The 27,177-nt window shown below is 42.7% G+C and overlaps 1 long non-coding RNA gene across 2 annotated transcripts in view; it reads left to right on the forward strand.

Annotated features, from left to right (window-relative positions):
• Nucleotides 1-18,317: 18,317 nt before the first annotated feature.
• The window catches only part of LOC126108655 (uncharacterized), a 28,772-nt gene continuing 19,912 nt past the window's right edge, over nucleotides 18,318-27,177 (forward strand). For both annotated transcript variants that reach the window (XR_007523586.1, XR_007523585.1), the window contains exon 1: nucleotides 18,318-18,632. This is a non-coding gene — a long non-coding RNA (uncharacterized LOC126108655). The remainder of the gene's footprint in view (nucleotides 18,633-27,177) is intronic.

Genomic DNA, 27,177 nt, shown 5'->3' on the forward strand with positions numbered 1-27,177 from the left:
GGCACTAAGGTCCACTCACCAGTTTCTGGCTTGAAGGTCGCGAATGATGTCCTTGTGGCCCCTGAGGCTGTCTTCAATGCCTTCGGCCGCTTTTTCGCAGAGGTTTCGAGCTCCGCTCATTACCACCCTGCCTTCCTCCCTCGCAAACAGGCAGAGGAGGCTAGGCCACCTAACTTCCGCTCCTCGAATTGTGAAAGTTATAATGCCCCATTCACCATGCGGGAACTCGAAAACGCACTTGGCCGATCACGGTCCTCCGCTCCAGGGCCTGATTCTATTCATATTCAGATGCTGAAGAACCTTTCTCCTGCGGGTAAAGGTTTTCTTCTTCTTCGTACATACAATCGCATCTGGATTGAGGGACATGTTCCCGCATGCTGGCGCGAGTCTATTGTTGTCCCGATTCCTAAGCCGGGGAAGGACAAGCACTTGCCTTCCAGTTATCGACCTATCTCGCTTACCAGCTGTGTCTGTAAAGTGATGGAGCGAATGGTTAACTCTCGATTGGTTTGGCTGCTCGAGTCTCGACGCCTACTTACCAATGTACAATGTGGATTTCGTAGGCGCCGCTCTGCTGTTGACCATCTGGTTACCTTGTCGACCTTCATTATGAATAACTTCTTGCGGAAGTGCCCGACTGCGGCTGTGTTCTTTGATTTGTAGAAGGCTTACGACACCTGTTGGAGGGCGGGCATTCTCCGCACCATGCATACATGGGGCCTTCGCGGTCGCCTCCCTCTTTTTATTCGTTCCTTTTTAATGGATCGACAGTTCAGGGTACGTGTGGGTTCTGTCCTGTCTGACACCTTTCGCCAGGAGAATGGGGTGCCACAGGGCTCAGTTTTGAGCGTCGCTCACTTCGCCATCGCGATCAATCCAATAATGGATTGCCTACCAGCTGATGTATCAGGCTCCCTTTTCGTGGACGATTTTACCATCTATTGCAGCGCGCAGTGTACACGTGTCCTGGAGCACTGTCTTCAGCGTTCTCTTGACCGTCTTTACTCCTGGAGTGTCGCCAATGGCTTCAGTTTTTCTGCCGAGAAGACGGTCTGTATTAACTTCTGGCGCTACAAAGAGTTTCTCCCACCGTCCTTACGACTCGGTCCCGTTGCTCTCCCAATCGTGGAGACAACCAAATTTTTAGGCCTTACATTTGACAGGAAACTTAGCTGGTCTCCACATGTGTCATATTTGGCCGCCCGTTGTACCCGTTCTTTAAATGTCCTCCGTGTTCTCAGTGGTATGTCGTGGGGAGCGGATCGAACCGTCCTACTTCGTCTATATCGGTCGATCGTCCGCTCCAAGCTCGATTATGGGAGCTTCGTATACTCCTCTGCACGGCCATCCATCTTATGCCGCCTCAACTCCATACAACATCGGGGTTTACGACTTGCGATCGGAGCATTTTATACTAGTCCCATAGAGAGTCTTCATGCTGACGCTGGCGAATTGCCACTCACCTACCGGCGCGATATACTGCTTTGTCGGTATGCCTGTCGGCTACTGTCAATGCCCGACCATCCGTCTTATCGTTCCTTTTTTGACGACTCTCTTGACCGTCAATACGGGTTGTATGTCTCTGCCCTGCTACCCCCTGGAGTTCGCTTTCGTCGCCTCCTTCAACACCTTAATTTTTCACTCCCTGCAACCTTTCGAGTGGGCGAGAGCCACACGCCACCTTGGCTCCAGGCTCAGGTCCGCGTTCACCTTGACCTCAGCTCCCTCCCAAAAGAGGTTACCCCCGGTTCGGTCTACCACTCCCGTTTTTTGGAACTTCGTTCGAAGTTCATCAACATGACTTTCATTTATACAGATGGCTCTAAGACCAATGACGGGGTCGGGTATTCCTTTATTGTTGGGGCACAAAGTTTCAAATACCGGCTCCATGGCCATTGTTCGGTCTTCACAGCTGAGCTCTTTGCCCTCTACCAGGCTGTTCTTTACATCTGCCGGCACCGCCATTCTGCTTATGTCATCTGCTCAGACTCCCTGAGCGCCATCCAGAGCCTCAGTGATCCGTACCCGGTTCACCCTTTCGTCCACCGGATCCAACGCTCTCTTCAGCAGCTGGTGGACGTCGGTTCTCCGGTTAGCTTTATGTGGGTTCCTGGCCATGTCGGTATCCCTGGGAACGAAGCTGCAGATGCCGCGGCCAAGGCTGCGGTCCTCCAGCCTCGGACAGCTTCTTGTTGTGTCCCTTTGTCCGATTTTAGCAGGGTCATTTGTCGGCGCATTGTGTCGCTGTGGCATGCCGATTGGGCTGCACTTACAGACAACAAGCTTCGGGCCTTAAAACCTCTTCCCGTGGCTTGGACGTCCTCCTCACGCCCTTCTCGGCGGGAGGAGGTAGTTTTGGCCCGGTTAAGAATTGGACACTGCCGGTTCAGCCATCGCCATCTGCTGACGGCTGTGCCAGCGCCGTTCTGCCCATGTGGGCACTTGCTGACGGTTCGACACATTTTAATGTCCTGTCCATATTTTAACACACTGCGTCTAGATCTTAACCTGCCAAGTACTTTCGATGCCATTTTAGCGGATGACCCACGAGCAGTTGCTCGTGTTCTTCGTTTTATCAATTTGACAAACCTCTCTCAGGACATTTGATGATGCTGTTTTTTAATCCTATGCCTGTCAGTCTGTCTTTTATCGTGTTTTCCCTTTTAGTTGTTGTTGTCCACTTGTGCCTCGCGGTGCATTCTTAGAGTAGTCAGGGCACTAATGACCATTGAAGTTGTGCGCCCTAAAACCACAAAAAAAAAAAAAAAAATAAAGCTCGCCCTCTTTGTCCTCCTGGATTACCAAAGAGAATCTTCTTTATCACTTCAGACTCCTCCATTCTTGCCACATGACCTGCAGTGTACAATTCTGCATTGTACCTTTTCCTCCATTGTTCTCTGTCACAAACAGGGCCAATTATTCTCCTCAAAACTTTCCTCTCAAATCCGTCGAGCAGCCTTGCATCGGTTTCCGTCAAGGCTCATGTTTCTGAAGCATAAGTAAGAACGCTTTATATAAATAGTGAATTTTGTTGGGTGGCTGCAGAGTCTTGACTGGAATAAATTACTGAAGGCAAAATATGCCTTATTTGCTGATATCAGTCTAATCTTAGTTTCAGCTGAGATCTCATTAAAGCAAGTGACTGTGGAACCAAGATACTTTAAGCTATCAACCCTTTAAAATGTGTATCCATTCACACTGAAAGTTGACGGCATATTGGGTTGAAATGCTTCCCCACAGGCCGTGTATTTAGTTTTACCTTCATTTACCATGAGACCCATCTTCTTACTTGCTTGACTAAGGCTGTAAAAGCTTCTTTCAGTGCTGGTACTGTCCGTGCTATGTTGTCGACGTCATCTGTTTACGCTAAAATCTGCACCGACTTGTAGAAGGTGGAGACCCTGATCTGTAGGCCTGCTTCCCTAATCACCTTCACAGGTGCTACATTAAATAATAAGCATGCTAATGCATCTTCTTGACGTAGGCCATTCTTTATTTCCAAGTGGTCTGAGTAATTTCCCCAAACTCGAATGCAGACTCTTAAGGCAGACATCGTTATTTTTACCATTCTCAGGAGCTTTCCCTGTATCCCCATCTCCTGTAAGGCACGAGACGACTGGATTCTATTGATGCTGTCATATGCAGCCTTAAAGTCAATAAAGAGGTGATGCGTTCCAATTCTATATTCAACAGTTTTCTCCAAAATTTGGCGCACATTGAAAATCTGGTCTATTGTTGACCTTCCTCATCGAAATCCGCTTTGGTATATTCCAATTTCTTTATCCACCCGTGGCAACAGCCAACCAAAAATAATATAACACCTTGTATCCCAGGTTTAGGAGGGTGATTTCACTGTGGTATCTGCACTCCATTTGGTCACCCTTGGTAATATTCCTTCTTTCCATTCATCTGGTATCCTTTCCTGTTCCCATATGAGAGTGATAAGTTCAAACAGAGACTGCTCTAATGTTGCTTCTCCACATTAGAGCAATTCTGCAGGAATGCTATCAGTGCTGGGGGCCTAGTTATTCTTCAGTTTCCTTAAAGCTTTTTTCACTATTCGGGGGTTCGATTTTGCATTAGTCTGCACAAATAGACAGTATGCCTGAAGGCTTCTTGACAAGTTTTAACGGAGGTGCCGACAGACTTGCTGTGATGGATGCCACAGTGAAAGTTCCAAGCAACATGTTCCCTGAGCTTGTGTAATATAGCATGAGATCTGAAGAAGTGAGGCTGTGCATTGTCTTTAGTGGTCACATGCACAGCAGAATTAGAAGCTTTTCCTAAGCCATCAGTGGACAAGTCTTTGAATTCAGCACGCAATTTACCAACACTGTCCATCAAATCAAAATTTGCAACTGACACCACATTTGTAACACACACAATCCAGACAAATCATGGTCAGACATATTTGCACTGTTCCATGAACTCACAACCTGAAATTTCAGTCTTTTGCAAATTCTTGCATGTGGAAGGAAGGCTGCAAGACCCTAGCACTGGAATGTCATGTCCATCAAATGGTGTAAGTGTAATGTATGATTTGTGCAGCTTGTACTTGCCAAGATGGTCTTGCGACTGAGGAAAGAAACTGACACTCGTAGCTAATTGCAGCTGAATAGTGCAGTCGCCTATTACAAGGTCAACAAAGAGCTGCGTTGTGCTAAAGAAAATGCCACTGATTTTATGATTTGTAAACTACCACTCTTCTCTAGAAGTTCTGTGTGGTTCAGGATGCACAACGTGTACAGCAAAATTTGATTTGTGTGGGTGTATATTAGGGGAGGGAGGCTTCTGTTTCTGTAAGCACACCGCTTGAATGTGTCCATTCTTGCCACCTGAAAAACAAGTTGCATTTCGTGAGAGGTAGAAGCTATGCTTATGAGCTAAGAAGCAGTGCGGGCAAGCCTTCATGCCGCTACCTTGCTGTTCTGGCTGATTATATGACTGGCTATCTGAGTCCTTGTAAGTCTCTCACCCACTGTCTGTCTGTCTGTCCAGACTGCTTGTTTAGTGTGAAAACCTGGACCTGGCAACCACCTCCTGAACTTTCTCATCACAATAGTCATTCAGAAACTGGATTAAACCCTCATAGTTAAAGTTCTGGCCGTGAAGTGGGGAATACTTTGGAGCACAATCAATGGACTGACACACTGGCTGTTGATAAGAAAAAAAGATTCCGGAATGAGATTTTCACTCTGCTGCAGTGTGTGCGCTGATACGAAACTTGCTGGCAGATGAAAACTGTGTGCTGGACCGAGACTTGAACTCGGGGCCTTTGCCTTCTGCAGGCAAGTGCTCTACCAACTGAGCTACCCAAGCACGACTCATGCCCCGTCCTCACAGCTTTACTTCTGCCAGTACCTCATCTCTTACATTGCAAACTTTACAGAAGCTCTCCTGTGAACCTTGCAGAACTAGCACTCCTGAAAGAAAGGATCTCATTCTACAAACATCCCCCAGGCTGTGACTAAGCCATTTACGGAGCTTCTGTAAAGTTTGGAAAGTAGGAGACGAGGTACTGGCAGAAGTAAAGCTGTGAGGACAGGGCGCGAGTCGTGCTTGGGTAGCTCAGATGGTAGAGCACTTGCCTGCAGAAGGCAAAGGCCCCGAGTTCGAGTCTCGGTCCGGCACACAGTTTTAATCTGTCCGGATGTTTCAATAAAAAAGATTGTTTAACAGTAACTGGTACTTGGTGTTCAGATAGGTGAGCTTCAGACTGAGTGAAGTACTCAATCCAGTCCTCTTTTTTTTCCCCCCCTTCAAATGGGTGAAATGGAGGCACTAATCATGCCTCCATAAATTGTGGTGCTGCCGTAGTTTGTGGCATCTTATTGCGAGTCTCATTGGCTGCCATCTTCATTTGAATGAAGCCTTCACCATCTCGATAAGCTGCGTAATTTGTTGTGTCTGTAACTGAAGAAGCCACGTTAGATTGAGCGTCAGTGCCAAAGGCACTCGAAATTGTGGTGCTGCCAATTGTGAGATGGGTGTGTGTGGGGCTTGGGGCAGGGAGTTAGCCAGAGCAAGGCAAATAATACCAAAACTAAATCAATTTGTGGCAGTTAAAACTTAGCAAACTGAACAAAAGTGGCAAGTGTGGATCTGAGACAGAAATTTCCAGAAGCACAAATGGTACAAACACAAACAAAATGTCCAGAAAGCGGTAAAAATTAGGTGAGAAATGGAGGAAAACGACACGGCATCGTAGGTTTGAAAAAGTTCACCGCCTGATGATGTGTCGTGCATCGGCAACTGTTAGGCCTGTGACAAATGGGTGGAAGGTGGCCCGAAGATATGTCACCATAGGAATCTGGACGGGCGAGCAAAAGATTAGTGCACACAAATGCATTTTAAATAAACATGTTGTAGTCGACTTAGTGCAGAACAACTGCTGCATTGTTGGCAACTTGTCAGTGATCGTGACTAGCTATAAGCTGAGGTGTGACACAGGCAGCACCCGAGTACACTGAATATTTGCCACTGAAGTTAACTATCAATGACTTGAAGTAATGTTTGTCAACAACTAGCAACGCGGAACTTTCATTAGAAGCACGGAACAAAAGGTAGAAGTAGAGTCTGGTGCTCAGATGGCGGCCGCTTGTAACACCGTCTGGATGGTCTCCGTCGGTTGGCGACGTGGAGGTTCTTCATTGGCAGGGTGATGAAAGCACTGCTTGTAGTGCCCACAGTAATCTTTGAGCCGCCAGCTCTGGCCGTATTGATAACCTACGGTACTGCAGTTATTATACATACTGTGTAAGAGGGAGGATCGAAAAGTTTCTATTTGAAAGCTGTACAATCCAGGATTGTGTGCCAGTTGGGTGAAATTGCCGTGAGCACTGAGGCAGTCATCCCACCGACATACCGGGCTGGAGAAACCTATTCAGTAAAACACCATTTCCTAGTGCATGAAGAATGTGTAACTGCCTGCTGGACATCCTTATCTGACAGGAATTGTCGATGCTTCACAGTTGTTTTTAAGGGCCGAAGGTGTGATGATTGCATGGGGAGAGGTCAGGACTATTGGACGGGTGCTAGAGTGTCTCCCACTCGAGTTGGTGTAACTTCTGCTTTAAGACATTTGCGACATAGGGATATGGGTTACGAGGCAACAGTGCCTCGTGTTGCAATTTTCCCAGACGTTTCGCCTTAATTGTATGCAGTAATTTCTCCAGTGTTGCACAGAACTGTTCTCCAGTGATGGAGACACCATATTCCTTGAAATCAATAAGCAGTGGGCTCCGGTAATCAAAGAACAGGATGAGCATTACTTCTTAAGCAGATGGCTGGCTCTTGAACTTGTTGGGATGAGGGGACAGTGGATGACACCATTCCATGGTCAACATTTTAGACTCCGGTTCCCTGTGGCAGCACCAGCTTTTGTTGCCTGCGACAGTGCACTCCAGGAATGTGTTACCTTCAACATTGTCCCAGAGCAACAGATGAGACAGTTGCAACTTCTGACATGCAAAAATGCAGAAAGTATATCCAATATGGTAAAACAGCAGGGCCCACAAAATTTTCTGGTAAGAATTGCATGCATATATTCATGGCCCATGTGGCTGAAGGGTTAAGATCCATGTCCAGGGGACTGTTGTAAATCGCTGTGACCTGAGTGTAATTTTTGTCTTTGAATAATAGTGTCATTTCTGTTCATCTGGTAGCATGTTGCTTTCAGTTACCTTTTGTACTATCATGGAGCAGTTCTTTCCACGTATATTCAAAGTTTCATCTTGCTATATTACTTGCCAGTCACACATCACATGAAAGTTACATTCATATAAAACTTGTTTCATGAAGCCCTTGCATCCAGCGCACGTTGGTCTATCAATTATTCGTATGACTTTGAAATGTATCCCTGTCGGTTTTTGAACATTGTTGAACACATTCTAAGTTGATTTCTGAATGCGTGCATAGTGAACGTGATGTCTCTTGTCAATGGAATCCTAGTCACATCTAGAAATAGACTGTCGTGCAGGCAAAAGGGGCTATACGAGCTGAGCAGAGTATAGCCTAACAAAAGAAAGCCAACCACTGTCTGATTATGTGGTTGATAGGGTTTGCGAATGATGAGTATTGTTACGATTACCAGAAAAATCCATAGATTCAGACTACCAGAGTGTGAATAAAGAACTAACAGGAATAACAGGTAAGAAAGATTACCTATTAACTTCTGGGTGTATCCAAGAAAATGAAATTTTGACAAAATTTTTGGCCAGATCGCTATGCTAGCAAGGGCCAGTTTGTACAGTCTCCGGCTAGCAGCCGCTTTAAGGTCTATTCTGGAAGTAGCGCGGAAAACGCGTTGTACGAACACGTAACAATGCGTAACCAGAGAATAATCGCGGGATAACTAAACTGGTGATTCAGGCAGAGTTAGTGAAATTAACCGGTGAATAAGCTTTGACATTGGCACGAATAGATACAGAATTAGTGATGACAGCATTGTTTGTTAGAACGAGGAAGGAGAAGAAACGGGGACATCACACAAATTCTGGAAGAATAAGAAGATTCCAAATTTCTATAAAAATTTCGCACTACTACTTTTTGATCTCGTGCTTGAGAAACTGGAGCGTATGAATGAAGTGTAAAACTATTTCCTGACGTAAAGCTTTTTGCTTGTAGTAAGCCTAATATGCATTTGATATTGGTACTTTGTGAATTATAATCTACCGTGTTATAAAAATGACCATTTCTGCCAAAACAGTCTCGTTTATTTGGCATGTGTTAAAATTGCTGCAGTATTATAAAGGCCTGTTTTGTTTCATCTTGCAAACAGTGTCAAAGTATAGGTAATCACATCAAGAAACCACACCAGTCTTGGGCCTATTTGTAATTACAGCTTTTTCAATATTAGACAACGACATTTCGATTTTTCATGCAACAGAACGTTTGACGAACTTTGATTAGGTAACAGATCCTTTTTCAGAAAGGAAAGCACGCCATGTAAAGCTGTAGCAAGATTAAAGAGAAAAAAAAATTCTAGGAGATAAGGATTGAAGAAATGTGTACTGTCTTGCTAGTCTCTTGTCTTTACTGGTTTTGTGTGTCCTATACTCAATTTTATGTCACACAAAGCAGCAAGTTGTTAGCTAATAGGGAATAAAGAGTGCAAATTTTCTTACGAGATTGTGTTTTTTAAAAAAAAAAAGGGGCAGGACGTCAAACTGGCCGACTGGAAGCGGGAGAGGCGCCTTAGGGCATTTCAATTTCCACTGTCCTGGATATAGTTTGATGGCATCCAGTACAAAATATACACGTTTCAATTCCACAGACCGAAATGCAGTGACGTGCGATAGAAGAATGCTGTGTGAAGAGGTGTGGCACTGCGCTTTGGCACACTTAAGATCAGATAACATGTCTTAAAATTCCTCAGACACATGTTTTATGTATCAGAGTCTTCAGAAATATGTGCGCTACAAAATGAACGTATTTTTGAAAATTCGATTTTTTAAAAATTTTTGACGTCCTATGTCAAACGCTCGAGGGAGGCCACTAGCTGCTATTGCCCCGGTTCGGAAATACCGTAGATATGGGTCTGATGCGCAGACCAGTCTGAGTTGTTATAGGGAAGCGGGTAGTCTCCATGTGACCCGTGTTTACATTTAGTGATTTTGTTGTTTCCTCTTTGTCTACTGCACTCACGTCAAATGAAAACAAAATTGATTTCTTTGGCCTGGAGCTATCATGAGAATTACCATTCACATAATTACAGAAGGCTAAAATACGTTATTAGTTTCAGATTTTATTTTATTTCCACCTATCTGACAGTCAAGCATTACTTGCCATGCAGAACAATGAAGTTATTTTTATCAGTTTGCTGAAGAAATTTTCTTTTATTAATCTTTTCCGCCGAGGCAGTCAATATTTTTGAACCAAAGGGTTTAATTTCAAACTATTGGCTAGTTTCAACTGTTGGATGCATTTCAAGTGTACGTTTTCATCTTCTAGCATGTATGTCATTCTGCCATAACAAAGAACCAGACGTGAGATAACAAAGTACTGGTACCCAAGGAAATTTACATGCCGAAACCACATTGAAAAGCTTAATAGCAGGTCGATGCCTACTTCACTAGGAATCTGGGAGTCATTTAAAAATTAGCTCTTTCATGACGAGCCACTTAGAAGAATTTATAGCCCAGAAGATAACACTTTGTCTTTACTAAAAAATTTACTGGCACATATGTGTGATATATCTTAAAATGTAATACACGCATAAAAGACCAACATTATATATGAAAGCTTAGCTTCTCTTGTAGCGTATTGGCCTTGGAGACCAATATTATACGTGAAAGCTTTGTTTTTCTTGTAGCAGCATTATATATATTAATTTAAACCTTTAACTTTCCCTGTTCTATGTTCACGCTACTTAACAGTGATGTTGCTATTGGCTGACTACACCATGTGTCCGAAGCTCTGAATATCCCCCGTCATCAGCTGGCGACATTATGTGACATGAGCTATGACTGGCTTACAAATGTTGTTGTGGTCTTCAGTCCTGCGACTGGTTTGATGCAGCTCTCCATGCTACTCTATCCTGTGCAAGCTTCTTCATCTCCCAGTATCTACTGCAACCTACATCCTTCTGAATCTGCTTAGTGTATTCATCTCTTGGTCTCCCTCTACGATTTTTACCCTCCACGCTGCCCTCCAATGCTAAATTTGTGATCCCTTGATGCCTCAGAACATGTCCTACCAACCGGTCCCTTCTTTTTGTCAAGTTGTGCCACAAACTTCTCTTCTCCCCAATTCTATTCAATACCTCCTCATTAGTTATGTGATTTACCCATCTAATCTTCAGCATTCTTCTGTAGCACCACATTTCGAAAGCTTCTATTCTCTTGTTGTCCAAACTATTTATCGTCCATGTTTCGCTTCCATACATGGCTACACTCCATACAAATACTTTCAGAAACGACTTCCTGACACTTAAATCTATACTCGATGTTAACAAATTTCTCTTCTTCAGAAACGCTTTCCTTGCCATTGCCAGTCTACATTTTATATCCTCTCTACTTCGACCATAATCAGTTATTTTACTCCCTAAATAGCAAAACTCCTTTACTACTTTAAGTGTCTCATTTCCTAATCTAATTCCCTCAGCATCACCCGATTTAATTTGACTACATTCCATTATCCTCGTTTTCCTTTTGTTGATGTTCATCTTATATCCTCCTTTCAAGACACTGTCCATTCCGTTCAATTGCTCTTCCAAGTCTTTTGCTGTCTCTGACAGAATTACAATGTCATCGGCGAACCTCAAAGTTTTTATTTCTTCTCCATGAATTTTAATACCTACTCCGAATTTTTCTTTTGTTTCCTTTACTGCTTGCTCAATATACAGATTGAATAACATTGGGGACAGGCTACAACACTGTCTCACTCCCTTCCCAACCACTGCTTCCCTTTCATGGCCCTCCACTCTTACAACTGCCATCTGGTTTCTGTACAAATTGTAAATAGCCTTTCGCTCCCTGTATTTTACCCCTGCCACCTTCAGAATTTGAAAGAGAGTATTCCAGTTAAAATTGTCAAAAGCTTTTTCTAAGTCTACAAATGCTAGAAATGTAGGTTTGCGTTTTCTTAATCTTTCTTCCAAGATAAGTCGTAAGGTTAGTATTGCCTCACGTGTTCCAACATTTCTACGGAATCCAAACTGATCTTCCCCGAGGTCTGCTTCTGTAAAGAATTCGCATTAATATTTTGCAGCTGTGACTTATTAAACCGATAGTTCGGTAATTTTCACATCTGTCAACACCTGCTTTCTTTGGGATTGGAATTATTATATTCTTCTTGAAGTCTGAGGGTATTTCGCCTGTCTCATACATCATGCTCACCAGATGGTAGAGTTTTGTCAGGACTGGCTCTCCCAAGGCTGTCAGTAGTTCTAATGGAATGTTATCTACTCCCGGGGCCTTGTTTCGACGCAGGTCTTTCAGTGCTCTGTCAAACTCTTCACGCAGTATCTTATCTCCCATTTCGTCTTCATCTACATCCTCTTCCATTTCCATAATATTGTCCTCAAGTACATCGCCCTTGTATAAACCCTCTATATACTCCTTCCACCTTACTGCCTTCCCTTCTTTGCTTAGAATTGGGTTTCCATCTGAGCTCTTGATTTTCATACAAGTGGTTCTCTTCTCTCCAAAGGTCTCTTTAATTTTCCTGTAGGCAGTATCTATCTTACCTCTAGTGAGATAAGCCTCTACATCCTTACATTTGTCTTCTAGCCATCCCTGCTTAGCCATTTTGCACTTCCTGTCGATCTCATTTTTGAGACGTTTGTATTCCTTTCTGCCTGCTTCATTTACTGCATTTTTATATTTTCTCCTTTTATCAATTAAGTTCAATATTTATTGTTACCCAAGGATTTCTATTAGCCCTCGTCTTTTTACCTACTTGATAGTCTGCTGCCTTCACTACTTCATCCCTCAGAGCTACCCATTCTTCTTCTACTGTATTTCTTTCCCCTATTCCTGTCAATTGTTCCCTTATGCTCTCCCTGAAACTCTCTACAACCTCTGGTTTAGTCAGTTTATCCAGGTCCCATCTCCTTAAATTAGCACCTTTTCGTAGTTTCTTCAGTTTTAATCTACAGTTCATAACCAATAGATTGTGGTCAGAGTCCACATCTGCCCCTGGAAATGTCTTACAATTTAAAACCTAGTTCCTAAATCTCTGTCTTACCATTATATAAATCTATCCGATACCTTTTAGTATCTCCAGGATTCATCCATGTATACAACCTTCTTTTATGATTCTTGAACCAAGTGTTAGAAATGATTAATTTATGCTCTGCACAACATTTTACCAGATGGCTTCCTCTTTAATTTCTTCCCTCCCAATCCATATTCACCTACTATGTTTCCTTCTCTCCCTTTTCCTACTGACGAATTCCAGTCACTCATGACTATTAAATTTTCGTCTCCCTTCACTACCTGAATAATTTCTTTTATCTCATCATACATTTAATCTATTTCTTCATCATCTGCAGAGCTAGTTGGCATATAAACTTGTACTACTGTAGTAGGCGTGGGCAATATGCATCACAATCTCGATTTCAATGCTTTGGAAAGTAACGTGCGGTGTTTGGTGGAATTCGAATTTGTATAATACGAAAATACGCCGTGGTTCAACATTGTCAGTTGCTTTAATAGTTTAACAATAATAAAAAAAAATGGAAAATCCAGGGTGGAATGATCGTATTATTATGAAAAGGATAGATTGCTACTCACCATATAGCAGAGATGCTGTCACAGATAGGCACAACAAAATTAATATCAAACAAGTTCGCTTTTGGCCAGCTGTTGGTAAACACCCCCTCGATTACTGTTCACGAATGACAGCACAACAGGTTGAATCGCTAGATTTTTGTAAAAATTTGCAGTCACGGTGCGTGGAATAAGCACGAGAGTGCTCCTGTTGTCATAAGTAATCGCACCCTAGATCATAACTCCAGGTGCAGGTCCAGCATGTCTAGTGTGTAGACTACCGGCGCGATATACTGCTTTGTCGGTATGCCTGTCGGCTACTGTCAATGCCCGACCATCCGTCTTATCGTTCCTTTTTTGACGACTCTCTCGACCGTCAATACGGGTTGTATGTCTCTGCCCTGCTACCCCCTGGAGTTCGCTTTCGTCGCCTCCTTCAACACCTTAATTTTTCACTCCCTGCAACCTTTCGAGTGGGCGAGAGCCACACGCCACCTTGGCTCCAGGCTCAGGTCCGCGTTCACCTTGACCTCAGCTCGCTCCCAAAAGAGGTTACCCCTGGTTCGGTCTACCACTCCCGTTTTTTGGAACTTCGTTCGAAGTTCATCAACATTTCTTTCATTTATACAGATGGCTCTAAGACCAATGACGGGGTCGGGTGTTCCTTTATTGTCGGGGCACAAAGTTTCAAATACCGGCTCCATGGCCATTGTTCGGTCTTCACAGCTGAGCTCTTTGCCCTCTACCAGGCTGTTCTTTACATCTGCCGCCACCGCCATTCTGCTTATGTCATCTGCTCCGACTGCCTGAGCGCCATCCAGAGCCTCAGTGATCCGTACCCGGTTCACCCTTTCGTACACTGGATCCAATGCTCTCTTCAGCAGCTGGTGGACGTCGGTTCTCCGGTTAGCTTTATGTGGGTTCCTGGCCATGTCGGTATCCCTGGGAACGAAGCTGCAGATGCCGCGGCCAAGGCTGCGGTCCTCCAGCCTCGGACAGCTTCTTGTTGTGTCCCTTCGTCCGATTTTAGCAGGGTCGTTTGTCGGTGCATTGTGTCGCTGTGGCATGCCGATTGGGCTGCACTTACAGACAACAAGCTTCGGGCCTTCAAACCTCTTCCCGTGGCTTGGACGTCCTCCTCCCGCCCTTCTCGGCGGGAGGAGGTCGTTTTGGCCCGGTTAAGAATTGGACACTGCCGGTTCAGCCATCGCCATCTGCTGACGGCTGCACCGGTGCCGTTCTGCCCATGTGGGCACTTGCTGACGGTTAGACACATTTTAATGTCCTGTCCAGATCTTAACACACTGCGCCTCGATCTTAACCTGCCAAATACTTTCGATGCTATTTTAGCGGATGACCCACGAGCAGCTGCTCGTGTTCTTCGTTTTATCAATTTGACAAACCTCGCTAAGGACATTTGATGATGCTGTTTTTTAATCCTATGCCTGTCAGTCTGTCTTTTATCGTGTTTTCCCTTTTAGTTGTTGTTGTCAACTTGTGCCTCGCGGTGCATTCTTAGAGTAGTCAGGGCGCTAATGACCATTGAAGTTGTGCGCCCTAAAACCACAAAAAAAATGAATATCAAACAAGTTCGCTTTTGGCCAGCTGTTGGTAAACACCCCCTCGATTACTGTTCATGAATGACAGCACAACAGGTTGAATCGCTAGATTTTTGTAAAAATTTGCAGTCGCAGTGCGTGGGATAAGCACGAGAGTGCTCCTGTTGTCATAAGTAATCACACCCTAGATCATAACTCCAGGTGCAGGTCCAGCATGTCTAGTGTGCAGACAGGTTGGTTGCGGGCCCTCAATTGGCCCTCTCCTAACAGAGACGTGGTAATCACTGGCACAGAGACAGGAGCAGCCTTCGTCAGAAAACACAACAGACCTCCACCCTGCCCTCCAGTGAGCTCTTGCTGGACATCACTGAAGTCTCAAATGGCAGTGGTTTGGAGTCCGTGAAATGAATTTTACAGGGCACCTGTCTCGGAGCTGTCCTCGAAGTAACTGATTTGTAACACTTCATTGTGTAACTGGGATGCCAACTGCTGCCCCTTACTGCTGCAGATGTAATAAGATGTGCCACAGCCATACACCAAACTCAATTGTCTTCCCTCTCAGTAGTGCCAGGTGGCCGCCCAGAGCCCAGTCTTCTTGCGAACGTACATTCTCGTGACCACCAGTGCCAGCAATCGTTTACAGTGGCTGCATTACTGCCAAGTCTTTTCTGCAGTATTGCAGAAGGAACATCGAGCTTCTAGTAGACATATAATATGACCTCGTTCAAAATCGGTGAGGTGTCAATTATCGTATCTTTGTCACCAAGACATTCTTGACTAACATCAACTCACAACGGCCAGTCTCACAGGTAACTAATGCCCGTGGCTGGAACACTGTATATTTAAGAGAAATTTGCCACTGGACTGAGGACTTTTCGGTAGGGAGGACTAAGCATTTATGGAGAGTCATTGTTGGATGTAGAAGTAACTTCTGGGTTGTGCCAGGGAAGGGTGTTGAGTCTCTTACTGTTCATATTGTATATTAATGAGCTTGCAGACAATATTAATACTTACCTCAGAATTTTCTCAGGTGATGTAGTTATCTATGATGCACTGCCTGCAAGAGGGTGCATAAATATTCAGTCAGATCTTTATAAGATTGCAAAGTGTTGCAGACATTGGCAAATTGCTCTAAATGTTCAGAAATGCAAAATTGCGCACTTCACGAAAAAAAAAAAATTGTGATACCAGTGAGTTACTGTCGTAATCGGGCAACAAGTGCAAATATGTGGATGTAACACTTTCTAGGGTTATGAAATGGAATGATCACATACACTCAGTTTTGGACAAAGCAGGTGGTAGACTTTTGTTTATTGATAGAATACTGGGGAAGTGCAGTCAGTCTACAAAGGAGATGGCTTAGAAATTACTCGTTTGACCGGTTCTAGAACACTGATACCAGTAACAGGGGATATTGAACGTTACAAAGAATGGCAGCACGAATGGTCACAGGTTTGTTTAATCCAGAGAAGAGAGACGGAGAGATAATCAAGGAAATAAAATGGCAGACTCTTGAAGACAGGGGTAAACTATCCTGAGAAAGTCTATTAACAAAGTTTCATGAACTGGTTTAAAATGATGACTCTAGGCATATACTACAATCCCCTATGTATTGCTCGTGTAGGGATCATGAGTGCGAGATTAGAAGAATTACAGCACACACAGATCATTCAATTATTCTTCCCCCACTCCATATGTGAATGGAGTGGAAAGAAGCCCTAATAACTGGTACAATAGGATGTGCCCTGTACCATGATCTCATGGTGATTTGCAGAGTATGGATGTAGACAGATTGTGAAGAGTTGTATAGCTGTACATTTCAATCCTTTCTGTGATTCACTAGAGCAAAGGCAAACCATTTTTCTCCTAGCATTATATTTGCAAATATTTCTCTTCTGCTGTAGTGAACTACAGACAAAAACTAGAAAAAAATGTGTATCATGCTAAGAGACCCATAACATCATTAATGTGGTGGAAATAAGTTTTGAGAAACAACCAGTGTATGAGATTACTGTAGGTTGCAGTAGGTACTGGGAGATGAAGAAGCTTGCACAAGATAGAGTAGCATGGAGAGCTGCATCAAACCAGTCTCAGGACTGAAGACCACAACAGCAACAACATCATTAGCAGATTTTTATCTTTGTAAGTGGGAAAGTGTAATCCACAAAATACCTAATTCGTAACAATTTTTCCTGTGAAAAATAGTAGAGAGGTGAGGTCATCCCAAACCTCCATCATTGTGTCCTGAGTAATCATCGCAAGAGAAATAGTAGCAACAACTGCTTCAATCCTGTTTCTTAAGTTGGTAGATCAGCTGGTAGCAGAGACATGATCCTTGATGAACACTTGGATGAAAAAATCGCGTGCCATCATATTGGGTAAATGTGGAGGCCATGCGAAGAGAGCTGTCATCCAGCCCCTTGTGGCCAACCCAGTAGTCGGGTAGAACGTCATTTAACCAGTTGCATACTGAGATGTGCCAGTGAGATGCTACACCCTCTTGCTGCTAAATAAAGTTCTGAGGTTCAGATTCTTCAAACTGAAGGAGCCATAGTACTAATACATAGAGATATGGGCCTTACTGCTTCAACAAAGCAGTAAGGCCCATCAACTTTCTGCTGGGATATGCAAATAAATAAATAAATAAATTGCATAGATGTCACTATAATTATTAATTTGCAGCTTGCCTTCCAGACTGATTTCTTCACATTATGCGTAAAAGGCTGTCTCACTCATTTAACACATTCTTCAGTCGCTTACACATGTGCACATGTATACAAACAAAATTGTTTGAATTGCTCTTTCATAATTCTGATTTGAATATAATAAATACTACAAAACCGACAGAGCCCGATATTCATTTTGACACACCAAGGACAATAAGATCCAGTGTGTAGTAACGTTTTCAAAAGTTTGAGAAACATACCAGTAGTTAGTGCTTATTTTGTACTAATTTTTACATTGTACTGTCCACTTTATTTAATACATTTATCAAAACTTCAACATGTTCATATCTCAACACTCAGTGCTTAACTTTGTCCAGTGTTGCTGTAGCTTTTGATATTGTACGAACTGGCAAAGGTTCCGATTCATCCTTGTCTTTACTTTCTTCACTTATCGATATCGTCAATTGATGACCTACTACGATTCCGATTTTTCTGGAAGTAAGTGTATGCACCGTTTACATTGTAAAAAATACTCAGCCGAATAACTTTTGATCTTTAACCTCCAGAATTTTGCAGATGGAACCAAGGGTAGATAGTGGCCTCTGAGCTGTTTCTTTGCTTACTTCTGTACCTTTGTTCAATTACAGTATCATAGTGAAAGTTGTTAAGTTTGATTATTACTTTCATCAAATGCTGTGTTGTATCTGAATGCCTAAAAGTAACAGCTTTGGATGAATAGCAATTTTTTTTAATTTTTAATTTTATTTTGCAGTATACACATATATCTTTACAACTTACGACTTAAGGAACTTTGAAACTATACAAGATATTCTAGCATATGATAAGATCACTCATAAAATTTGTGTTTCCTTCCAGGTTATGCAATTTTGATGCAAAATTGAACCTGGAAACCTGCTAAAATGTGGATACCAGTGGATAAAGCTCAATGTGTGTGGCCTGGTAGATACAGACGATATCAGATACCCAAGTGCAATGATCCTTTTGGACTTGGAATACATCTTTTATGGAAACAGGTAGTGTTCTCCATAAAAAGGGGCTGGTCACTCATCGGTTTCAGATGCCAATGTGGACAGGGTACGGCAGGTGTTCGCAAGGAGTTCTATAAAATCGGCATTTTTGGCAGCCAGAGAGTTGCAAATGAGAAGATCGACGTTGGACAATGTCGTGCATAAGAGGTAATGGCTCTATCCCTACAAAGTGCAGCTGCTTCAGGCATTAAAGCCTATGGACAAACCTAGGTGTGAACAATTTGCAGTGGGTAATCTATGCAAGATTAATGCAAGCATTGAATTTTTGGAAAAGATATGTTTCTCCAATATGGCAACATTTCATGTGTCCAGCAAACTGAATTGTCATAATGTTTGTATGTAGGATTTGCAGCATCCTCATGTTACACATGAAATGGAAAGAGACAGTTGTAAGGTCAATGTTAGATGTAGACTGATCCCCAGTTGCATCACTGATTCATTCTTTTTCATCACAGCCATCAACAGTGGTGTTAACGTGGACATGCTACAAGAGTTTACTGTGCCACAATTGGAACACCTGCAACCTGGTGTCATATTGCAGTAAGACAGTGCACCACTCCACTGGCCCCTAAATGTACTGCAATTTGTATACAAAAAGTCTCTGGATAGGTGGACTGGACGAGATCGTCCAACTTGATGTCCTGGATAGGTGTTGAAGGTTATGTCAAAGCTAAGGGATTCATTGTGAGGAACAGATTTACTGATTACTTCAGTGGGCCGAATTTTAACTGTCATTCAGTCTTAATCACAGTAACAACATCCAACTCTTTATAATGATGGTTAAAGCTCAGTACACCAAATTCATATTCTTGAGGAAAAAGACCTCGTTTCACAAAGCGCCTAGTATCTAGCACACGTTGGTCTATCGCTTATTCGTATGATATTGAAACCCATCCCTGTTGGTTTTTGAACATTTTTTAACAAATTCTAAGTTGATTTCTAAATGAATCATAAGTTGATTTTTGAATGTGTGCATAATGTACGGGATATCTCTGCCAGGGGAATCCCTGTCCCATCTAGAAATAAATTTCCCTGCAGACAAAAGGGGACGGGGCTATATGAGCCGAGCGGAATAAAGCCAAACGGGTGAATTCCAATCGCTGTATATGTGGTTGACTGGGTTTGCAAATGATCAGCATTTTTATAATTACTAGCGAAATCAATAGATTCAGACTACTAGAGTGGAAATACAAGGTGCACTAAAGTTCTAAGGCCTCTAATTTTTTTCTCTGGGCTGAAAGAGATAGAAACATGCGCATTGTTTTAAAATGAGGCCGCGTTCATTGTCAATACGTCCCAGAGATGGCAGCACCGTACGGCAGATGGAATTTTACCGCCAGCGACGAGAATGAGAACTGTTTTAAATACTTAAAATGGCAACATTTTCGTTACTTGAACAGCGTGCAATCATTCGTTTTCTGAATTTGCGTGGTGTGAAACCAATTGAAATTCATCGACAGTTGAAGGAGACATGTGGTGGTGGAGTTATGGATGTGTCGAAAGTGCGATTGTGGGTGCGACAGTTTAATGAAGGCAGAACATTGTGTGACAACAAACCGAAACAGCCTCGGGCTTGCACAAGCCGGTCTGACGACATGATCGAAAAAGTGGAGAGAATTGTTTTGGGGGATCGCCGAATGACTGTTGAACAGACCGCCTCCAGTGTCCATGTTCTGGGACAGCGAGGGCGTAATCCTTACCCATTACGTTCCGAAGGGCACTACGGTAACAGGTGCATCCTATGAAAATGGTTTGAAGAACAAATTCCTTTCTGCACTGCAACAAAAACGTCCGGGAAGGGCTGCGCGTGTGCTGTTTCACCAAGACAACGCACCCGCACATCGAGCTAACGTTATGCAACAGTTTCTTCATGATATCAACTTTGAAGTGATTCCTCATGCTCCCTAATCACCTGACCTGACTCCTAGTAATTTTGGCTTTTTCCAACAATGAAAGACACTCTCCGTGGCCGCACATTCATCAGCTGTGCTGCTATTGCCTCAGCGATTTTTCCAGTGGTCAAAACAGACTCCTAAAGAAGCCTTCGCCGCTGCCATGGAATCATGGCGTCAGCGTTGTGAAAAATGTGTACGTCTGCAGGGCGATTAAGTTGAGAAGTAACGCCAGTTTCATAGATTTCGGGTGAGTAGTTAATTAGAAACAAAATCGGAGGTCTTAGAACTTGAATGGACCTCGTAAATGACTGACAGGAATGACAGGTAACAAAGATTATGTATTAGCTTCTCGGTGTATCCAAGAAAATGAGATTTTGACAGAAAATTTATGGCCAGACCGCTAGTAAGGGCCAGTTGTACAATCCCCAGCTAGCAGCCGCTAAAGTTCTATTCTGGGAGTAGCGCGGAAAACGTGTTGTACGAATACGTAATAACTCCTAACCGGAGAATAAATGCGGTGTAATTAAACTGGCGATTGTGGCCGGGTTAATGAAGTTAAGTGGAGAAGTAGTTTTGACACTGGCAGGAATAGTTACAGAATTAGTGATGACAAGATTGTTTGCTAGAACGAGGAAGAAGAAGAAAACGGGGACATTACACAAATTGTGGAAGAATACGACGATCCCAAATTTATATAAAAATTTTGTACTACTACTTTTCGATCTCATACTTCGGAAACTATTGAGTATGAATGAAATGTGAAACTATTTCCTAACCTACAACTTTTTGCTTGTCATTAAATATTGGTACTTCGTGAATTATATTCTGTCGAGTTATAAAAATGACCATTTGTACCATAACAGACTCATTCATTTGGTGTGTGTTCCAATTGCTGAAATATTAGGCAGGCCTATTTAGTTTTATCTAGCAGACAGTGACAAAATACACGTAAACAGACTGAGAAACCACACCAGTCTTACGTACTACTTGTATTAACAGCTTTTCCAGTATTAAAGGAAAACACTGAGTTTTCCTGTACAAAATATTTGACGGACTTTGATGGGGTGGTACATGCTTTCGCAGAAAGGAAAGCACACCATGTAAAGCTGTAGCAAGATTAGAGGAAAAAATGCTAGGACTTCAGGATTGAAGAAATGTGTACTGTGTTGCTTGTGTCTTGTCTTTACTGGTTTTATGGATCGTATATTTAATTTCCCCCCATGAACCATGGACCTTGCTGTTGGTGGGGAGGCTTGCGTGCCTCAGCAATACAGATAGCCATACCGTAGGTACAACCACAACGGAGGGGTATCTGTTGAGAGGCCAGGCAAACGTGTGGTTCCTGAAGAGGGGCAGCAGCCTTTTCAGTAGTTGCAAGGGCAACAGTCTGGATGATTGACTGATCTGGCCTTGTAACAATAACCAAAACGGCCTTGCTGTGCTGGTACTGCGAACGGCTGAAAGCAAGGGGAAACTATGGCCGTAATTTTTCCCGAGGGCATGCAGCTTTACTGTATGATTAAATGATGATGGCATCCTCTTGGGTAAAATATTCCAGAGGTAAAATAGTCCCCCATTCGGATCTCCGGGCGGGGACTACTCAAGAGGATGTCGTTATCAGGAGAAAGAAAACTGGCGTTCTACGGATCGGAGCGTGGAATGTCAGATCCCTTAATCGGGCAGGTAGGTTAGAAAATTTAAAAAGGGAAATGGATAGGTTAAAGTTAGATATAGTGGGAATTAGTGAAGTTCGGTGGCTGGAGGAACAAGACTTCTGGTCAGGTGACTACAGGGTTATAAACACAAAATCAAATAGGGGTAATGCAGGAGTACGTTTAATAATGAATAGGAAAATAGGAATGCGGGTAAGCTACTACAAACAGCATAGTGAACACATTATTGTGGCCAAGATAGATACAAAGCCCACACCTACTACAGTAGTACAAGTTTATGTGCCAACTAGCTCTGCAGATGACGAAGAAATTGAAGAAATGTATGATGAAATAAAAGAAATTATTCAGATAGTGAAGGGAGACGAAAATTTAATAGTCATGGGTGACTGGAATTCGAGTGTAGGAAAACGGAGAGAAGGAAACATAGTAGGTGAATATGGATTGGGGCTAAGAAATGAAAGAGGAAGCCGCCTGGTAGAATTTTGCACAGAGCACAACTTAATCATAGCTAACACTTGGTTTAAGAATCATGATAGAAGGTTGTATACATGGAAGAACCCTGGAGATACTAAAAGGTATCAGATAGATTATATAATGGTAAGACAGAGATTTAGGAACCAGGTTTTAAATTGTAAGACATTTCCAGGGGCAGATGTGGACTCTGACCACAATCTATTGCTTATGACCTGCAGATTAAAACTGAAGAAACTGCAAAAAGGTGGGAATTTAAGGAGATGGGACCTGGATAAACTGAAAGAACCAGAGGTTGTACAGAGTTTCAGGGAGAGCATAAGGGAACAGTTGACAGGAATGGGGGAAAGAAATACAGTAGAAGAAGAATGGGTAGCTTTGAGGGATGAAGTAGTGAAGGCAGCAGACTATCAAGTAGGTAAAAAGACGAGGGCTAGTAGAAATCCTTGGGTAACAGAAGAAATATTGAATTTAATTGATGAAAGGAGAAAATATAAAAATGCAGTAAATGAAGCAGGCAAAAAGGAATGCAAACGTCTCAAAAATGAGATCGACAGGAAGTGCGAAATGGCTAAGCAGGGATGGCTAGAGGACAAATGTAAGGATGTAGAGGCTTATCTCAAGAGGGGTAAGATAGATACTGCCTACAGGAAAATTAAAGAGACCTTTGGAGATAAGAGAACCACTTGTATGAACATCAAGAGCTCAGATGGAAACCCAGCTCTAAGCAAAGAAGGGAAAGCAGAAAGGTGGAAGGAGTATATAGAAGGTCTATACAAGAGCGATGTACCTGAGGACAATATTATGGAAATGGAAGAGGATGTAGATGAAGATGAAATGGGAGATACGATACTGCGTGAAGAGTTTGACAGAGCACTGAAAGACCTGAGTCGAAACAAGGCCCCCGGAGTAGACAACATTCCATTGGAACTACTGACGGCCTTGGGAGACCCAGTCCTGACAAAACTCTACCATCTGGTGAGCAAGATGTATGAAACAGGAGAAATACCCTCAGACTTCAAGAAGAATATAATAATTCAAATCCCAAAGAAAGCAGGTGTTGACAGATGTGAAAATATACCCAACAATCAGTTTAATAAGCCACAGTTGCAAAATACTAAGACGAATTCTTTACAGACGAATGGAAAAACTAGTAGAAGCGGACCTCGGGGAAGATCAGTTTGGATTCCGTAGAAATACTGGAACACGTGAGGCAATACTGACCTTACGACTTATCTTAGAAGAAAGATTAAGGAAAGGCAAACCTACATTTCTAGCATTCGTAGACTTAGAGAAAGCTTTTGACAATGTTGACTGGAATACTCTCTTTCAAATTCTAAAGGTGGCAGGGGTAAAATACAGGGAGCGAAAGGCTATTTACCATTTGTACAGAAACCAGATGGCAGTTATAAGAGTCGAGGGAAATGAAAGGGAAGCAGTGGTTGGGAAGGGAGTAAGACAGGGTTGTAGCCTCTCCCCGATGTTATTCAATCTGTATATTGAGCAAGCAGTAAAGGAAACAAAAGAAAAATTCGGTGTAGGTATTAAAATCCATGGAGAAGAAATAAAAACTTTGAGGTTCGCCGATGACATTGTAATTCTGTCAGAGACAGCAAAGGACTTGGAAGAGCAGTTGAACGGAATGGATGGTGTCCTGAAAGGAGGATATAAGACAAGCATCAACAAAAGCAAAATGAGGATAATGGAATGTAGTCGAATTAAGTCAGGTGATGTTGAGGGTATTAGATTAGGAAATGAGACACTTAAAGTAGTAAAGGAGTTTTGCTATTTGGGGAGCAAAATAACTGATTATGGTCGAAGTAGAGAGGATATAAAATGTAGACTGGCAATGGCAAGGAAAGCATTTCTGAGGAAGAGAAATTTGTTAACATCGAGTATAGATGTAAGTGTCAGGAAGTCGTTTCTGAAAGTATTTGTATGGAGTGTAGCCATGTATGGAAGTGAAACATGGACGGTAAATAGTTTGGACAAGAAGAGAATAGAAGCTTTCGAAATGTGGTGCTACAGAAGAATGCTGAAGATTAGATGGGTAGATCACATAACTAATGAAGAAGTATTGAATAGGATTGGGGAGAAGAGAAGTTTGTGGCACAACTTGACCAGAAGAAGGGATTGGTTGGTAGGACATGTTCTGAGGCATCAAGGGATCACCAATTTAGTATTGGAGGGCAGCGTGGAGGGTAAAAATCGTAGGGGGAGACCAAGAGATGAATATACTAAGCAGATTCAGAAGGATGTAGGTTGCAGTAGGTATTGGGAGATGAAGCAGCTTGCACAGGATAGAGTAGCATGGAGAGCTGCATCAAACCAGTCTCGGGACTGAAGACCACAACAACAACAACAACAACAACATATTTAATTTTATTAATAGGCAATAAAGAGTGCAAATTTTCTGAGGAGTTCTTGTACTCCAGGTTACAAATAATTCCATCCAGTATTAACTGTGAGTTATTTTTGAGCGGGGGCAGGATGTCAAACCGGCCGACTATAAGACATTTTAATTTCAACTGTCCTGAATATAGTTTGATGGCACCAATCACTAAATATTACACATTTGAATTCCACAGAGTGAAATGCAGTCACATGCGGTTGAAGAATACTATGTGAAGAAGCGTGACGCTGCACTTTCGCACACTTAAGACCAAATAACATCTTAGATTCCCTTGAACACATATGTTTTATGTATTAGACTCTTCAGAAAGATGTGCGCTACAAAGTGAACATAGTTTATATTTTTGACAAGTCTATTTTAAAAATTTTTTTTGGTGTCCTACCTCAAACCCCTGAGGGAGAGGCAGTGCCAGTATCTAGTATTGCCCTGTTCGGAAATATTGTAGATCTGAGGCTGATGCAAGAGCTGTAGTGGGGAGGTGGGTAGTCTCCTGTGACCCGTGTTTATGTTTGAAAACAAAATGCATTTCTGTGGCTGGGAGTTATCAAGTGAATTAAAATACATTCACGTAATTACGGAAGGCTAAAATATGTTATTATGAGGGTAATCCCAAAAGTAAGGTCTCCTATTTTTTTTATAAATACAGAACTCTGTGTGGCAGTTGGTCACACTGTTATTGAGAGTGCTTCATGCGTTGCGTGTAAACATGCGCACGATGCGCTGAGGTGCTCAGTCTTGGCTTGGTAGCCATTGAAAATGTAGCTCCTGTTGGATGTTACCGCCAAGTGCGAATTGCGTGCAGTTATTCGGTTTTTTGAATGCAAAAGGGATTGCGCCAATTGAAATCCATCGCCAATTGACGGAAGTGTATGGTGAGTCGTGCGTGGATGTCAAAAATGTTCGTAGAATTTTAACGGAAACATTGAACTACCGGAAGGTGTGTGCAAGATGCTGACCAAGGACCACATGCGGCAAATAGTTGATGCTTCCTGCGATTTCTTCACCGCCCTGCAGCCAAACAGGACAACTTTCTTGACTCAATTGTCACAGGGGACGAAATCTGGGCATACAACTTAACACCTGAGACCAAGCTGCCGGTAAAGTCGTGACAACCGTTTTTTGGGATCTGAAAGGGGTATTGTTGGTCGACTTTACGCCCACTGGGACCATAGTTAACACCGACAGGTACTGTGGGACTGAAAATACTCATGGGGGCAATTCAGAACCGTAGAAGAGGAATGTTGAACCAAGGGTGTACACATTCTCCATGACAACGCTCGCCCACACATCACTCGGCAAACTGTTGCTCTCCTGCAACAGTTTCAGTGGAACATAATCACCCGCCCACCCACTCTGTAGTCCTGACTTGGCGCCCAGTGACTATCACCTGTTCCGCGGGTTAAAAGAACATTTGGCCGGAAAGTGATTCACCTCCTGAACAGCATGGCGGCAAGCTGGTATAACATGGGCATACAAAAACTTGCACAGTGTCTACAAAAATGCATAGACAGAAATGGTAAATATGTTGAAAAATAGCTAAATGTTAAAGCTGTAAACTGATGTAAACCGCTGTAGAAATAACAGCTCTATGTACGTAAAAAATAGGAAACCTTTTTTCTTGGTATTACCCTTGTAGTTGCAGATTTTATTTTATTCCCACACTTCTGACAGTCAAGCATTAATCACCTTGCAGACCAGTGAAGCAAGGTAGCAGCTGATTAACCGTGGCCCTCATCCACGGACCAAAAGTCGACAAAATTCCAGGGGTAGAAAGTTTTAACAACTGGGATGTCAACGCTTATCAGACATTTCACATCGCAGAGGTCTACAATAAAGACATGGGTAAATCATATTACCTGCCGTCAATGCCGTTCGTTCTGAGAACCAGGAATCATTGTACAATAAATGAATCGGAATCTGTGTCAGTGTGGGTTAAAGGTGCTGACCATTGTAAAAAAAAAAATAAAATGATCCATTATTACAGAAATGAAATAAAATCGTCCCCTTCCCTTTTATGCGTAAAAGGCTGTCTCACTCATTTAACACATTCTTCGGTTGCATACGCATGTGCACATGTACATAAACAAAATTGTTTGAATTGCTCTTTCATAATTCTAAGTTGAATGTAATAAATACTACAAAACCGAAAAGCCTGATAATCATTTTGACACACCGAGGACAAAAGATCCAGTGTGTAGTAACGTTTTCAAAAGTTTGAGAAACAGACCAGTAGTTAGTGC

Source organism: Schistocerca cancellata, chromosome 11 (genome assembly GCF_023864275.1).
Source record: "Schistocerca cancellata isolate TAMUIC-IGC-003103 chromosome 11, iqSchCanc2.1, whole genome shotgun sequence".
In the NCBI taxonomy this organism is placed as follows: Eukaryota; Metazoa; Arthropoda; class Insecta; order Orthoptera; family Acrididae; genus Schistocerca; species Schistocerca cancellata.